The 17,103-nt window shown below is 45.1% G+C and overlaps 1 protein-coding gene across 5 annotated transcripts in view; it reads left to right on the top strand.

Annotated features, from left to right (window-relative positions):
- Nucleotides 1-2,529: 2,529 nt before the first annotated feature.
- The window catches only part of GNG12 (G protein subunit gamma 12), an 85,611-nt gene continuing 71,037 nt past the window's right edge, over nucleotides 2,530-17,103 (top strand). For 2 of the 5 annotated variants that reach the window (XM_075832809.1, XM_075832811.1), the window contains exons 1-2: nucleotides 2,530-2,677; nucleotides 7,161-7,292. The gene's annotated coding sequence lies outside the window, so the exon portion shown is untranslated. Of the gene's footprint in view, nucleotides 2,678-2,740; nucleotides 2,765-7,160; nucleotides 7,293-17,103 lie in introns of those variants that run through there. The other 3 variants (XM_075832808.1, XM_075832812.1, XM_075832813.1) reach the window with 2 other exon arrangements.

Here is a 17,103-nt window from a genome sequence, read left to right as displayed (position 1 = left end):
CTGTTCTGTACAGAATTACAAACAACCCATTGATATTAATGAACAAAGTGTAATGCTCCATTTCTCCTGTGGCGGCACTGCAGGGAAATCGAACACTAACGTTTTCTCACAGATTACAGCTGATCGCTGGAGGTTCTAGCATGGGGACACATTGTGATCTGCTTGCTTTCAAGGGACCCTTTTAACAAGTAGGGATTGTCCAAAGCTTAGGATACCTTTAAGCAACCTTGATGCTACATAAAGAATCCTGAGTTGATAGGATTAACATCAGAGATGATGAAAAAAAGCTATTGGTGTGTGCATGGGGTATATACTCTGAGAGAGACCATGTGACACTGGAAGTAATCCAGTGCAGCTCGAGGTGCAAATAGTTGTGTTTCATCCAATTTTGGCTTCCCATGTTTGTGGTGAAACTAGACAGAGAGCCAGTTGTTCGACTCTTGACTGGATTTTTGATCATGTGTAATTATCACATCGACACAACCCTTAAATTGCACTGTCAAAAGCTTTAGCTTCAGTTCAATCTAGTTTTTCACATTTTTTTTCCAAGACAAGCTCCTATTATTTCAATCAGGGGTGGCACCCCTATTATATTATCACCTGTGCTGAATTCTAGCTGCATCCAGTTTTGGTATGGGAGCACGGCCCGTAAAATCAGAAAAGTAGGACATGCCCCACAATTCATGGCACGGTTCTATGGCACGGACACCTATCCGTAGCGCTACGGAAAGGTGTCCGTGGCCAATAGAACCGGGCGGGTCCAGAATTGCGGATCATATTGGGGTCTGCAATTACAGAGTTTTTTTATGATCGTGTGCATGGAACCATGCACACGACAGTATTTTTCATCAGTAATTAGGGACAGTAAATACTGACTGTAATTACGAACCCATTCATTTCTATTGGCCACGGACACCTTTCAGTATTTTTACTGATGGGTGTCCTTGCTGAAAAAATTATAGAACCTGTCCTATTCTTGTCCGTAATGACGGCACGGACTCTCCCATAGAAGTCTATGGGAGCTTACGTAAATACGGACGGCTACTGATGTGCATCCGTAAACCGTCAGTACTTACGGAAGCATTGCTAGGCAACATGTTGATGACATCATTTGCAACCTCCCTCTTTTTGTACAGATCCGTATATACGGATGAAATACGGATCCATATTTACGGACAGTATTTTGGGATAGACGAAAATACTGCTGTGTGCATGGGGCCTTATGGTACATGTATAATCCCTTCTATTCTCTTGCTCTTTAGGTTACTACTGATAAATGCTATAATTGTTTAATTGGCTGCATGATGAGAATTTTTGGGGGGATATTTGAAACAGTGGGAACAATTTTCCAAATTTTAAATAATGTTTAATGGAGTATTCCCATCATAGACATTTATGTCATATCCACAGATGCAGGTCCCACCTCTGGGACCCTTACTCAACAGACTGGCCGCTCTCCCATAGAAGTCAATAAAGAGGTGACGGTGCTGCTTGCTTGGCTCTTTCTGTAACTGCCATGGACTCCAATGGAGGCACCTCTTCATTGGCTTGGACTACATGGCGACTTTGGCCGCAACACGGGTCGCATGGACAAAGATCATTGCGAGCCCCTGCGTGCATCGCACGTAATTTAAGTCAATGTGGCCACGTTGCGACCCGACAGTCGCAAGAAACCCAAATCTGCCTGATTTTTTGCGACTGTCGGATTGCGGCAACCTGCGGGTCACAACACCGCCACATTGACTTTAATTACGTGCGATGCACGCAGAGACACACAGCGATCTTTGGCTGTGCGACCTGCGTAGTAGTGGCCAAAGTTGCCACATAGCCGTATGGCGAGAGCGGCCGGCCTGAATTGGCGATTACGTGACCCCTGTTATCTTGATAAATGAGGGTCCGATGTATGTCCCGTCCTGACTACTAAAAATATATCTGACCAATGTTTAGATGTGTCAGAAATTTGTTGATAGTTGCTTATGGCTTTTTTTTTTTATCATAGGGAATAATTGAAGTCGCATCACGACCGCAATGTTACCACAATCCACATGCATCTTTCAATCATTGTGTAACCCCAGCCTAACGGTTTTGCTCTTATAACATTTTATGGCATGTCAATTAGACACAGGCGTCCGCCATATTGTCCGCAAGTATCCCGAAAAAGGGAGATCTTGCGACCTCCGAAAGGGCAGGCAAGTGGTTGGTCAATGAGTGCTCTGCCGAACACAACACTACCCTGAGTTGGGTACTTTGATTACACACTATACAATTCATAGCTATATATATATATATTTTACTGCTGCCATTTTATGATGTTTGATTTTTAGTTATTCTATGTATATTCACTCCACAGTGGGTTTCCTTGTAATTTTTCCCTCAAAACTACACAGGAAAACCTCTGGACATGTCTGTCACCATCCTCCCTCCCCTTTTCCCGCCTTTTTTCACCTCAATCTCTCCACCCCGCTTGATGGCCACGCCCTCGGGGAGGATACGAAGTGGGCGTGCTGTGACAGGAGGCTCCTTCTGACGTCACAAGCCTTCCCAGCATTCCCGAGCATTCACTGCCTTAGCAACCGCGGAGTGAGACCGAGGCGCGGCCGGGTGAGAGGTCAGCGGAGAGACACCGAGCCAGGCAGCGGGCGGCGGCTCGGAGTCACCGGGAGGAGCTCAGACTGAGGTAAGAGGAACGGGAGGCTTCTGACTCGCAGCTTTGTGACACTTGTGTGCGGCTCGCTGTGCGGGGCTGTCACTCACTGGATCCCAGGTAGGAGTTATGAGAGGATCGCTCTCGTGTGTTGGTGTCATAGTCCTGTCAGACAGTGGATCAACTGGGTCCAACTTGTCTACCTGTCACTCGCTGGGTCACCTGAGAGCAGATCTGTTGCCGCTGGATCCTGCTCGGTTGATACTTCTTGATCTCACAAATCGCTCCCCTTGTGTCTGTCATTAGTAGATCGTCGGTGATTATAGTGGTGGCAGTAGATCATCTCTCCACCTGTCTGTTACATTAGATCCACTCATTATATTTGCTCCTCCTCTAGATTACTACATTTCACCTTGTGACCACAGAGCCCCTCGTATGACTTGCTCAACGGATTTCATGAAACTACAGACCCCTCTCTCTTCAGTGGACCAGATGAACCACTAGATCCCCCTGTGTCTCAGTGGATCTCTTGAAACTGTAGATGACCCCCATAAGTTTCTCAGTGGATCCTATGAACCCCCTTGTGTGTGTCTCGGTGGATCTTATCTGTAGATCCCTGTGTGTGTCTGGATCCTGTGAGCCTGTAGATCCCCGTGTGTGTCTGGATCCTGTGAGCCTGTAGATCCCCGCGTGTGTGTCTGGATCCTGTGAGCCTGTAGATCCCTGTGTGTCTTTGGAGCCTGTAGATCCCCTTGTGTGTGTCTCTGGATCCTGTGAGCCTGTAGATCCCCTTGTGTGTGTGTGTGTGTGTCTCTGGATCCTGTGAGCCTGTAGATCCCTGCGTGTGTGTCTGGATCCTGTGAGCCTGTAGATCCCTGTGTGTCTTTGGAGCCTGTAGATCCCCTTGTGTGTGTCTCTGGATCCTGTGAGCCTGTAGATCCCTGTGTGTGTGTGTGTCTCTGGATCCTGTGAGCCTGTAGATCCCTGTGTGTGTGTGTGTCTCTGGATCCTGTGAGCCTGTAGATCCCTGTGTGTGTGTGTGTCTCTGGATTCTGTGAGCCTGTAGATCCCTGTGTGTGTGTCTCTGGATCCTGTGAGCCTGTAGATCCCCGTGTGTGTCTCTGGATCCTGTGAGCCTGTAGATCCCCGTGTGTGTGTCTCTGGATCCTGTGAGCCTGTAGATCCCCGTGTGTGTGTCTCTGGATCCTGTGAGCCTGTAGATCCCCGCGTGTGTCTCTGGATCCTGTGAGCCTGTAGATCCCCGTGTGTGTGTCTCTGGATCCTGTGAGCCTGTAGATCCCCGCGTGTGTCTCTGGATCCTGTGAGCCTGTAGATCCCCGTGTGTGTGTGTGTGTCTCTGGATCCTGTGACCCTGTAGATCCCCTTGTGTCTGTGTGTGTGTGTGTGTGTGTCTCTGGATCCTGTGTGTGTGTCTCTGGATCCTGTGTGTGTGTCTCTGGATCCTGTGAGCCTGTAGGTCCCCCTGTATTTTTCTGAGTGGATCCTGTGAAACTGTAGATCCCCATCCTTTGCATGTCACTCACTCAGTGAATCTCGTGACAGTAGATTGTCCTTTGTCTCTGTGGATCCCATGAAACTAAATTCCCTCTTTGCATGTCACTCACTCAGTGGATCCCATTCACCTGTAGATCCCCCTGTAGAACCTCCCCTTTGCATGTCACTCCCTTTCCTTGTATGTCTCCAGTGGATTCCCATGCGTGCTTGTGTAGTGGAGGCCAGTAGATCACATTGGTGTCACCAGATCAATCCTTGTGTGCCTGATGCAGTAGATCCAGTACTGTGGGTTAATGGGTTTCTTGAACTGAATCCCCTCTTTTCTCCTGTCATTTGATTGTCTGTCTATTCACTTCCCCCTGTGTCTTTGTGACTTGCGGATCTTACGGATGAGCTACTGATTACTTTGTGTCACCGTACATCTGTCTAATCATTTCTGACCATTGGAAGCTGGTGCCGTTAGGACGGTCATGTGACATTTTTCCCATCTCCAGTCATCCTATGTATTGGAATAAATATTGGAATTTGGACAAGTTTCTAAGGTCGGGCAGCGTTGGCGATCTGCCGTACTGATATGTGTGCCAATGACCACGCGTTTCCTGCATTCATGTCTTTATAAAACAACTGTATGTGTATATATATATATATATATATATATATATATATACACAGTGAAGGAAATAAGTATTTGATCCCTTGCTGATTTTGTACGTTTGCCCCCTGTCAAAGTCATGAACAGTCTAGAATTTTTAGGCTAGGTTAATTTTACCAGTGAGAGATAGATTATATATAAAAAAAAAAACAGAAAATCACAGTCAAAATTATATATTTATTTGCATTGTGCACAGAGAAATAAGTATTTGATCCCTTTGGCAAACAAGACTTAATACTTTGTGGCAAAACCCTTGTTGGCAAGCACAGCAGTCAGACGTTTTTGTAGTTGATGATGAGGTTTGCACACACGTTAGATGGAATTTTGGCCCACTCCTCTTTGCAGATCATCTGTAAATCATTAAGATTTCGAGGCTGTCGCTTGGCAACTCGGATCTTCAGCTCCCTCCATAAGTTTTCGATGGGATTAAGGTCTGGAGACTGGCTAGGCCACTCCATGACCTTAATGTGCTTCTTTTTGAGCCACTCCTTTGTTGCCTTGGCTGTATGTTTCGGGTCATTATCGTGCTGGAAGACCCAGCCACGAGCCATTTTTAATGTCCTGGTGGAGGGAAGGAGGTTGTCACTCAGGATTTGACGGTACATGGCTCCATCCATTCTCCCATTGATGCGGTGAAGTAGTCCTGTGCCCTTAGCAGAGAAACACCACCAAAACATAATGTTTCCACCTCCATGCTTGACATCGGGGACGGTGTTCTTTGGGTCATAGGCAGCATTTCTCTTCCTCCAAACACGGCGAGTTGAGTTAATGCCAAAGAGCTCAATTTTAGTCTCATCTGACCACAGCACCTTCTCCCAATCACTCTCAGAATCATCCAGATGTTCATTTGCAAACTTCAGACGGGCCTGTACATGTGCCTTCTTGAGCAGGGGCACTGCAGGATTTTAATCCATTACGGCGTAATGTGTTACCAATGGTTTTCTTGGTGACTGTGGTCCTAGCTGCCTTGAGATCATTAACAAGTTCCCCCCGTGTAGTTTTCGGCTGAGCTCTCACCTTCCTCAGGATCAAGGATACCCCACGAGGTGAGATTTTGCATGGAGCCCCAGATCGATGTCGATTGACAGTCATTTTGTATGTCTTCCATTTTCTTACTATTGCACCAACAGTTGTCTCCTTCTCACCCAGCGTCTTACTTATGGTTTTGTAGCCCATTCCAGCCTTGTGCAGGTCTATGATCTTGTCCCTGACATCCTTAGAAAGCTCTTTGGTCTTGCCCATGTTGTAGAGGTTAGAGTCAGACTGATTCATTGAGTCTGTGGACAGGAGTCTTTTATACAGGTGACCATGTAAGAGCTGTCTATAATGCAGGCACCAAGTTGATTTGGAGCGTGTAACTGGTCTGGAGGAGGCTGAACTCTTAATGGTTGGTAGGGGGTCACATACTTATTTCTCTGTGCACAATGTAAATAAATATATATAATTTTGACGATGTGATTTTCTTTATTTTTTTCTATATAATCTATCTCTCACTGGTAAAATTAACCTAGCCTAAAAATTCTAGACTGTTCATGACTTTGACAGTGGGCAAACGTACAAAATCAGCAAGGGATCAAATACTTATTTCCTCCACTGTGTATGTATATGTGTGTGTGTGTGTGTGTGTGTATATATATATATATATATATATATTAGTGCCCAGTGAAATGCGAAGTCTTGTCTGATCCGGGACAAACGTCGTCTTTATCATCCGCTGGACTCTTCGTGTATGTGATGCTATGGAGCCGCCACTAAACAAAGCCGTACTTGGGCCAAAGCAAACCTGTTATAGTCACTTTGCAGACACTAAAGCCGTTTATTTCATTATTGCTCTCTGTTATCAGCCATTAGGCTGGGAATAAGGACATATTATCAAAGGGTATGATGGGCAGGTAGGCCAGAACAATCCCTGCCCCCCGCCATTTATCCCTACTTTAATGGCTCATATCCCCACCTGAACTCCTATTGAGAGATATCGTCGTTTGTCTACCCAAACAAAAACAAAAAACGTGTCAAAAACGCACAATGTGAACCCAGCCTTACTGTTCCTTTAAATGTCTGTTTTTTTTGCCCATGATCAACTGTTCACCATGTTACATAATCCTGTGCAACAAACGACTGGATTGTCTCCACAGACCAAGTTATAAGAGTCCTATTGATCGGGCAGAGATTTATGATTATTTTCTATTCCCGCTGCCATGTAGCTTCTTGCCAAGTTCCTATTGGAAAAAAGTTTGTGGGCGCTGCCTGCCATGTGTTTGCTTAATTATCTTTGTTTCCTTCACCCTGTCTTGAAGTGAAGGTTGCTGCTTCCTTGGCGAGTTCTAACCTTGAATATTGTTATTGCAGACGTGCGCGGCTCGAGCTTTCACTTCTGATGTCTTGTTGAAAAAGTTGATCACAGTTTTTAGCCGAGTTGCTGTAATAGACCCGCAGGCTGTCCGGAGCATTCTGGGAGTTGTAGTTTTGGTACAGAGCCAGGTTAGAGAAAAAAAAACCCCCGATACCTTTTATAGATGTCATTGTTATGTGGGGAGGATAATTAACATCTGTTCAGCGTCTCCTCTGCCGCATTTTTTTTTATTTTTTTTTTCTCTCTAATTTTCAGAATCATTCATGTGAATTCTCCAGGATTTGTAGCGGGATTAGTATGCAGTTAACGTGACTTTGGAAATCCGCGCTGCACATATTAAACCAATTACAGATCGCTTTAATCAAACAGCTGTCAAAACAGATTTACTGACTGACTGCAGGATTCATTCCAGGTCTTGTTATAGGCGCAAAACCTGAAAACCGAATACATTTAGCGGCAGGAGTGGGATAATCTGACCATCATTGACTATTGGCACATTACACATTGTCCTCCACGTGATTGGGGGGCGGTTATGTGGTCATGGGGTGTACGGGTGCCCGCACACGTAACGCTCGTGCGCCTCATGGCTAATAACTTTATGAATTTTCACCGTTTTGCTTTTTGTTTTTCGTCTGAGATGCAAGGACAGGTGAGGCACGTAACAAGCGGTTTTCTGATTTCATGTAAATAAAACATAATTATTGTCTCGAGAAAATTTCTTCAAGTTTCGAATAGACTTTGATTTAATTTCGCACCATTTTCAAGGTCTCTGCTTGCTATCAGTGAATGGGAACCGTCTTGTTTGCATCTAGAGTCTGATAACCCGTACAGACCGCTGATGGTTTGTTACAATTGTGTAACGTCTGATGACCAGCACTTTGTTTTTCCTCCACTTGCAATGCTTAGGCACTGTTCACATCTGCGTTAGGACTTCTATTATATCCTGAAATAAAAACACTCTTGTGGTCAACTAGTATGCTGTTAATGGCTGGCTATGCATTGTCCGGGTCCTTTCTATTATGCAAGGCTGCCCCTGAGTGCCCCTGGCATGGCTGAGTAGCTAGATCCACGTGGCGGGGGCAGGTTGGGCAGTCTGAATGGTTTATTTATTGGCACGTTACTCTGAAGCGCTTCTACATTGCTCTCCCTGCGGCCTTTGTGGTCAGCCTTTTGTTAATGGTGCTTTAACCCGTCAGGACGCCCTGATTTGGCACCAGGCGCATTTATAGACCAATCGATGGAACAAATCTATAATTGTTTATATATATTTTTTCTCGTTACTGTCCCTTTAACATTTTGTGCCTAAGGGTAGAGCTGGCCTGTGGATTCCTTTTGTAGTAGTAACGTTCTTCCTTTGGCGCTGATATAGGCACAGAGATTAAAAGCTTGCCACAGGCTATTAAAAAGGGAAATGAAAAGTATTAGCGTCCCCCCCCCCCCCCCCGAGGTTCTGGGACGTTTTATTTCCATGCTGCTCCCCCTGTAGTAGTCCCCCCTCCAGCTTCATCATAGGGGGGGGGATTTATGAAACCATTTGCACCAGTTTTGTGGCATAAAAGTCACAAATTATGGCACACGTCTTTGCGCAATAGCCTGTCCTCGCCACTTGTGGGTGGGGTTAACTGTGCGGGGGCAGGCGAACACGTTTTTGACAGATTTTGCTTCTTTTTTTTTTTTTTTTTCAATGGTTTACATTTTTGTAAAAATCTACGGCTGCTCGTAGCGGTTGTGGATTTTGTTTTCTGTCTGTAGGACTGTCCGAAATCCTGAAGGCTTTCAGTATACTGCCCCTTGTTTGGGAGCCCCTACGTGATGCCGTGTAGTCCATGGTAAGGTGACACGTCATCACTTCCAGATTTCAATAGAGGGGACAAAGCAGAACACAATAGGAAACGTGTGAAAGCCGTAAGGTTGTAAGTGTTTTATTTTAACATTATAAACCCATAAAACAGATTTATTATTTTTTTTTTTTTTTTTTTTTAAAACACTGAAAATTAATTTCAAAGAGTTTCCATTGATGACAAATTCTTAGCTGCAATATATCACACCCCAAGCTCAGATGAGAGTGGCGTTGTGTGTAGTAAAACAGCGGCTGCGGATCCTTCATTCTCGTGGTCATGGACGTCCCTGTCAGCCAGAACCCCTCTGAAAACAGTGAGGCCCCATGCACACGACCGTGCCCGCAATCACGGCCCGCGATTGCGGGCACGTCCGGCCGCTGACTGACAGCCGCATTTTCGGGCCGTGCTCCCATACAAAGTATGGGAGCACGGCCCGCAAAATGCGAAAGAACGGACATGTTCCATAATTCCCGGAACATTTCCACGGCACTGACACCCTTCCGTAGTGCTACGGAAAGGTGTCAGTGTTCAATGAAAGTGAATGGCTCCGTTTTTGCGGACCGCAATTGCGGTCCGCAAAAACGGAGGTTTTTTGCTGTCGTGTGCATGGGGCCTGACTGATGTATCCTAGCGATATGCCATCACTCGGAAAGGGAAGACGCCTTTAAATGCATTGAAGTTTTTTTTTTTTAACATGTCATAGCCGGGTTAAAAATGTCACATAAAAAAAAAAGTTAAATATCGAATTGGCGAGAATATTGAAACAGAGCCTATAAAATAAAGTGAGGTATTAAGGACAAGGAGAAGAGTGACGAAAAGAGGGGGAGAGGCCCAAGATCACATAAGTAAATTCAGGGATCACCACTTAGTTGTATAACTAAGGCCTCATGCACACTTCCGTTGGCCATCGTACAGCCGTTAATGACAGATCCGTGAAACACGGACTGCACACGGATGGCTTCTGTGTGCAGTCCGTTTCATGGACCAAATCAATGAAAAGGCCGAGACTGTTCTGTCAAAAAACGGACAGGAGTAGGACCTGTCCTATTTTTGACGGAACGGACACATGGTTCCGTTAAAACAACAGAAGTGTGCATGGCCCCATTGAAATGAATGTGTCAGGGTTCTATCAGATATAAAAAAACTAATAGCGCACTGAAGAAAATAACTGAAGTGGGCATGAGGCCTAAGTGTATAGGGGAAAATTTAGGTAGAGAAAAAGGTCTATAATCTATATGTGCCGAGGTTCTTGTGAATTTGCACCAGTTAGGCTATGTTCACACGCTTGACCAAAAACGTCTGAAAATACGGAGCTGCTTTCAAGGGAAAACAGCTCCCGATTTTCAGACGTTTTTTTAAGCCACTCACGTTTTTTGCTGCGTTTCTTACGGCCGTTTTTGGAGCTTTTTTCAATAGTCTATGAAAAACAGCTCCAAGAAACGTCCGAAGAAGTGACCTGTGCTTACTTTTCATGGCCATTTTTCAAAACGGCCACGTAAAAAACTGCCCGTCGGAACAGAATGCTCTTTTTTTCCATTGAAATCAATGGGCAGATGTTTGGAGGCGTTTTGCTTCAGATTTTTTTTCAGCCATTTATGGCCGAAAATAAGCCGTGTGAACATACCCTTACAACAAAAGTTCTGTGGAGGGTTTTGCATCTGCCATTAATTTGTGGTGTAGTTCCTTAAACCATGAGGTTACGGTCGAGGTAATTCTCCAGTGTTGCGAGATCGAGACACTTAGGATATGTTCACACGCAAGATCAAAAACGGCTGAACATTCCGGAGCGGTTGTCGGCGAAAACAGCCTCCAATTTTCAGCTGGTTTTGAAGCTGAAAAAGTTTGTGGAGCTATTTTTCCATTGAGACAAAGAAAAACCGCTTCAAAGACGTCTCAAGAAGTGACATGCTCCTTTTACGTGTGTTTTTAAAAAAAAATTATTATATAAACGACGGCATAATAAAAATGCCCCGTTTGAATGAAACTCAGTTTTCCAATTGAATTCAATGGGCAGATGTTTGTAGGCGTTCAGCTAAAGTTTTTTTTCAGGTATATTTCGGGGTATTTCCTCCCCGAAATACGCCTGAAAACACAACATGTAAACATTCCCTTACTGCCATAATCAAAAAACGGACTGGGGACTAAAGGTGATTTTATCCTGGCCTGTAGCGAGCGCCGATCGATATAGTTCGTCAATCATCGCGCATCTAGCTACATTTACATGGAGCAATGGTCGGAGTATATGGGGACGAACGATCATTAATACGATCGTTCGTCGTCCGTCCTTTTTGTATCTTGTCAAAAGCAAATTCCCTGTCTACATGGGGAGATGTGCTACCGACAAGCGACCATTTTTCTGGCCATATTAAAGATGCGACCAGGCAAAGGTACGGGCGCTTGCTCATTTATCGGCTGATCGCTGACCTGTTTACACAGGGCAATGACCGGGAACGAGCGTTCGTACGAGTGATAGTTCGCCCGATTATTGTCCCATGTAATATGGCCTTTACACGAAAACTGAAATCAATTTGTTTTGTTTTCTCCTTTTGTGGTTTCAAGAATACCAGGCCCAACGACTCTCCCTTCATTGTTTTATTTGACCATCAATAATTATTATTGAAGAATTTTGGCAAGATAACATACATAAGACAATAACCACATACACATGGCTGTACAAAGATGCATTGTATCACATAGTATACATAATACACATATTGTCCTGTATGGAAAACTCAGAACAACTCTAAGGCCCCATGCACACGAACGTGCTTTTGTGGCTGCAATTCCCCCGAAAATCCACGGGGGAATTGCGGCCCCATTCATTTCTATGGGGTCATGCACACGACCGTAGTTTTTTACGGTCTGTGAATGGCCCGTGAGCCCGCACCGCAGAAGGAACAGACATGTCTTATTACGGCCGTGTTCTGCGGTCCGGGTGTAAAGACGGGGGTGGGGAGACAGACAAGTGAGCCCTAATCTACCCGCCACTCAGTCCCTGCCTACTTGCAACGACCTGCCCTAGGCGACGGGGTACAATTGGGTGGCGGTCCCTACGCTCAATAAGTGCACAACAGACAAGGGTACACAGAGCTAGGGGGAGAAAGGGCAGTTGCCTACGGCAACACCGTGAGCAACAAGAGAAGTGAACAAGCCGAGTCAAACCAGGAGAGTACGAGGTGCCAAACGCAGAGCAGAAGAGTAATTAGCAAGCCGGGGTCAATAAGAAGCAAGGACAATGGTACAAGAAGCTGCAGCAGGGCCAGGAAACCAAATGAGAAGAATCACAAGCAAAGGAGGAACAGGAAAGGCAGGTATAAATAGACAGAGGGCGGGAGCTAGCGCCGTCTGGCCAGGCTGTGATAGGTTCTCCCACTCCTAAGCCTGCCACCCTGAGTGGTGGACGATGGAGTCAGTCTCACAGACATAGAACCAGGTGCAGACTGATTATCTATGGGCGTTAACCCCGAAGCTGTGCCTGGCAGATCCTTTACACCGGGCTCATTGAAAATAATGGCCGCGGCCATGTGCATTGCCCGCAATTTGCTGGGCGGCTTGTGGCTGACAGTCCGCTGCCGGCCGACCCAAAAATTACTGCCATGCACATGGCTACGGTCGTGTGCATGAGGCCTAAGCATCTCCACACGCATGTGAAGCACCAACCATGCAGAGAGAGCAAGTACAGTAACATGTCGCACATGGTAAATATACACAAAAATGCCCTTCAAAACAGGGCGTAAGAACTTAAAGACAAAAAACAGAGAAATAGAGAATTTCAGGCTTTAATACCTCAGTTTTCAAATATGCGTTACGGGATTATACAATTCTGAGGAAGGAGATACCAACTCCCATTGTTTTATTTGAATTCCAATGTTATTACAGGGATTCTGCAGAATTCAGAGCACTTTTTGCCTCACCCCTGAAAATTAAATACACCAGATAGATTTGGTCATGGTCTTTTGAAATCGTAAAAGGCCGCAATGGTTTAGCACACGTCAGGGCCTTCCGGGTAATGTTACAGAAGAAACCAGACGTCACCAGGAGCTCATTAAGTTATTTTATTTTACAGCTCGGCAGATCTGGCTCGCTGGTTTCTTTGTCGCTTTTCCTTGGTTTTTGGATTTCCCTTTTTTTTTTTTTTTTTTTTAAACTAGTGAATTTGATTGTGTACACACCCCGCTTGCACAGCTCCCATGTGTAGATTTTATATCGGTATGTGGAATCCTTTGTTTTATGTGTCTCATAGTATTCATATAAAGCAGAAACAAATTAGATACAGACTCTCCAGCAACACACACAACCCCCCCCCACCCCCAAAAAAATCACTACAAAGAAATCCATGTTTTAGTGTTCGATCCTAGAATAAACCGTCTTACTTGCATTTTCATGATGGGCGTCCCTGACCGCATAGTAGATGCCAACCGATATCCGTTAATGCTACTGTTTTTAGCAAATAATCCCCAGATGTACCTTATACCTTTTTTATACATTACTATAAGCGGTTTCCAAGCCCTCCTGGCCAATCAGAAGCACTGAGAGTACACATGTATCACTTCTTTCAACTGCACAGACTCCTTGAAATACGAACAAGTCTGCGTAGTCAGAAGCAGATGACGTGAGCCGCTTTCTGATTGGCTGAGAGGTCTTAATTGATGTACTGCCCTTCCCTGATTGGAGGATGCAGATGCACCCACTGGGTTCTCTCTATTTAGGTCATCTTATAGATGCTCTGGAATAAGTCTGGTAGGTAGCATTTGCCCTTTAGTAGATTTCATATAGGTGACCAACCCTATGAACTAATTACCATGTGTGCCTTTAAGAAGACCTATCCAAAAATGGCATCCATGAGATTGGAGGGAGTCGCAGCTCAAGGACCCTGTGTTTGAAATGCTTGTTGTGGATCAGTCCAAGGCAGCTCGCCCTGTGTTGAAGATGATATTGAGGTAAAGCTGGGCAATTAATAGAAAAATAACCGAAACCGAAATTCAGCGCAATTCACCGACGCCATCTTGTGCGTTTTCGGTTTTTTCAATTATTTTTTCCTGGTTTCATCTGTATCTCCGTCCCCAGGACGCAGGTACAGTTTAATCCAATGGTAGATCAATGAGCGATAAGGTCCCTGCTGTACCGTTCACTATGTATTGCTGTACGCTCACGGTTCAGCTCAGACAGGCGCGAGGCAGTGATGTCATCCTGCCTGTCTGCGTTGAGCCACACAGAACGGAGGAGAGAGGGATCTCCTCCACTTGTTGGAATGGGGTTAGGTGAGTATGTATTTTATTAGGCACTATTGGGGCTGTGTGGGGGCAGCTATGGGGGCATTATACCATGTGTGGGCAGCTGTGGGGCGTTATACAGCATGGGGGGCATCTATGGGGACTTAATACTGTGTGGAGGTCAGCTATGGGGGTATTCTACTGTTGAGGACAGTTATAGGGGCATAATGTGTGGGGAGCGATGTGGGGCAATATACTGTGTGGGGGCAGTGTCGGGGTATATTATATACAGTAGTTTACAGCAGGCTCGGGATAAATATTCAATAGCGTAGCATGCAAATAGGGGGTGTGGTATGCATAAAGGGGTGTGGCCTAAATAATCGTTTGATCGTAATCGAGGTTACATGTTCAATTAATCGTGATTTTGAGTTAGTTCATAATCGCCCAGCCCTACATCGAGGGCATACTTATATATGACCGTTTTTTTTCCAGAAATTTCTGCGTCTATCCCATTAATCAGATGTATAGAATGGGTTGTTCAGCAACAGAAATTTCTGCAACAAGTATGCCGCGTGTGAACATGCCACTAGTCTGCTTTATGCGTGAGCACTCGGTTATTAACGCCAGGCTGGTAGCAGATAAGGAGTCTTTTCCTGACGTTTTCTGGGGAGATGTTTCATCGCTTTAAAACTTCCTCGACCTTAGAACAACACCCCGGAAGTTTTTAGTTTGAGTACTTTGGCAGCTTGAGTTGTTCTGAGTGCCTCATGAAGCTTTTCCTACACCCATTTGTGGGTTTATAGCTTCTGGTGACGTAATGTGTATAAGTGAACGGTTATGGCTTTTTCTTTCACTCTAATTTTTATTTTATTTTTTAAAACTTTCACTTTTTAGAAAGTTTTGATCCTTCCATACTTGGATAAACAATTTACTTCCTATGGCCATAAAGTCATAAACTTGCTGTACCAGTTCCACATCTTTACTGCGTGGCTGGTCTGCTCGCTCGCCTTGTTTACAATCCTCCATAATAACGCTACATCATGTGACCGTGTCTGTCAATCACCACTGGCTGCCTTGATGTCCGTATGGACAAAATGATAGGCTGCTGCCAAAATAATAGTCTTTTGTATAGCGACAACATGTTCTGCAGCGCTTTACAATTCAGAGGGAACGTGTCAGAACAAAATCCAACATTACAGAGTACCGATTTTTATTGAGTTCAACGGGGAAGTCAAAATCTGTGTCAAATGTTGTGGATTTGAAAGCAATATTGGCAAAGAACACAAGTAGTCGAATGCCCCCCCCCCCCCCTATTTGCACTTCAGAATAAAGACTGTACTTTTGTTGCGACGCATCCCTGCTCCCCCGGCTGATCTTTCTGCTCCTGCGATGACGTTTCGATTGCGTAGCGCATTTCAGAGAACTGGCGCAGCACAAAGAAAATGGGAGTGAGAGGTTTGGACTATGGAGAAGATGGTAATCTTAGATTGTCATGTGATGTCATCATGCAGGCTCCAATAGAGAGTGGCAAAGGAGTGAGTTGACCAGTGGCACGTGAATGATGCAAATATGCAATGCTACATGCACACGGCAGAGCTGTGTGCACAGAGCCCATATTACTGAACCCTAGGAGCACTCTCTGGCTTTTATACCATATTGCGGACATATTCTCCCCTAGAAGTAATGAAATCTAAGGCCCCATGCACACTAACGTGCTTTTGCGGCCGCAATTCCCCCGAAAGCCATGGGTGAACTGCGGCCCCATTCGTTTCGATGGGCCCATGCACACGACTGTGGTTTCCACAGTCCAGGCTCCTAGAAAATAATGCACGCGACCATGTGCACGGTCCGCAATATGAAGGTGGCTCGTGGGTGACACTCCGCCTCCGGCTGACCCGAAAATCGCGGCCGTGCACATGGCTACGGTCGTGTGCATGAGGCCTTAGGCATGCCTTGATAGTTCAGTGTCTGTACAGAGCTTGCTGTTAATTTTATCCTGAGACGTGTAGGCTTTGTACCAGGCACCTAACAGTAATCTGTAGAGGAAAACCAAACGTTCAGAATGCGCAAAAAAATGTATAGGGGCCACCTATTAGAGGTGTCTGTCACCAAACTGTCGACTTATTTACACAGCAACCAGCAGAATAGTGAGTGCAGCTCTGAAGTATAATACACGATGTAACTCAGGATCAGTAATGTATGTACACAGTGACTCCACCAGCAGAATAGTGAGTACAGCTCTGAAGTATAATACACGATGTAACTCAGGATCAGTAATGTATGTACACAGTGACTCCACCAGCAGAATAGTGAGTGCAGCTCTGAAGTATAATACACGATGTAACTCAGGATCAGTAATGTATGTACACAGTGACTCCACCAGCAGAATAGTGAGTGCAGCTCTGGAGTATAATACAGGATATAACTCTGCATCAGTACAGGATAATAATGTAATGTATGTACACAGTGACTCCACCAGCAGAATTGTGACTGCAGCTCTGGAGTTTAATACAGGCCTTACTTGGATTCCGTATAAAATTATGTAATGTGTACAGTGGCTCCACCAGCTGAATAGTGAGTGCAGCTCTGGAGTATAAGGGTCTATTCACACGTTGCGTAAACATTGCGGGTTTTACGCAATGGCATTTGTTGCGGAAAATCCACAGCAAATACAGTAGCAGCAAAGTGCATGAGATAAAACAAAAATTTCATCCATGCTGCGTAAATACTGAACGGAAAAACTGCTCAGAATTTGACCTGTGGTGCGGACTTTTATTTCGCGGCATGTCAATTGTATTTGCGTAAACGCTTATTTCTTGTGGGTTTTCCTCCATTGAATTCAATGGAGAGGTAAATCCCGCTACAAATAGCAGTTGTTGCGTTTT

This window comes from Rhinoderma darwinii, chromosome 7, assembly GCF_050947455.1.
Source record: "Rhinoderma darwinii isolate aRhiDar2 chromosome 7, aRhiDar2.hap1, whole genome shotgun sequence".
Classification (NCBI taxonomy): Eukaryota; Metazoa; Chordata; class Amphibia; order Anura; family Rhinodermatidae; genus Rhinoderma; species Rhinoderma darwinii.
This window is presented reverse-complemented; position numbering and strand designations above follow the sequence as displayed.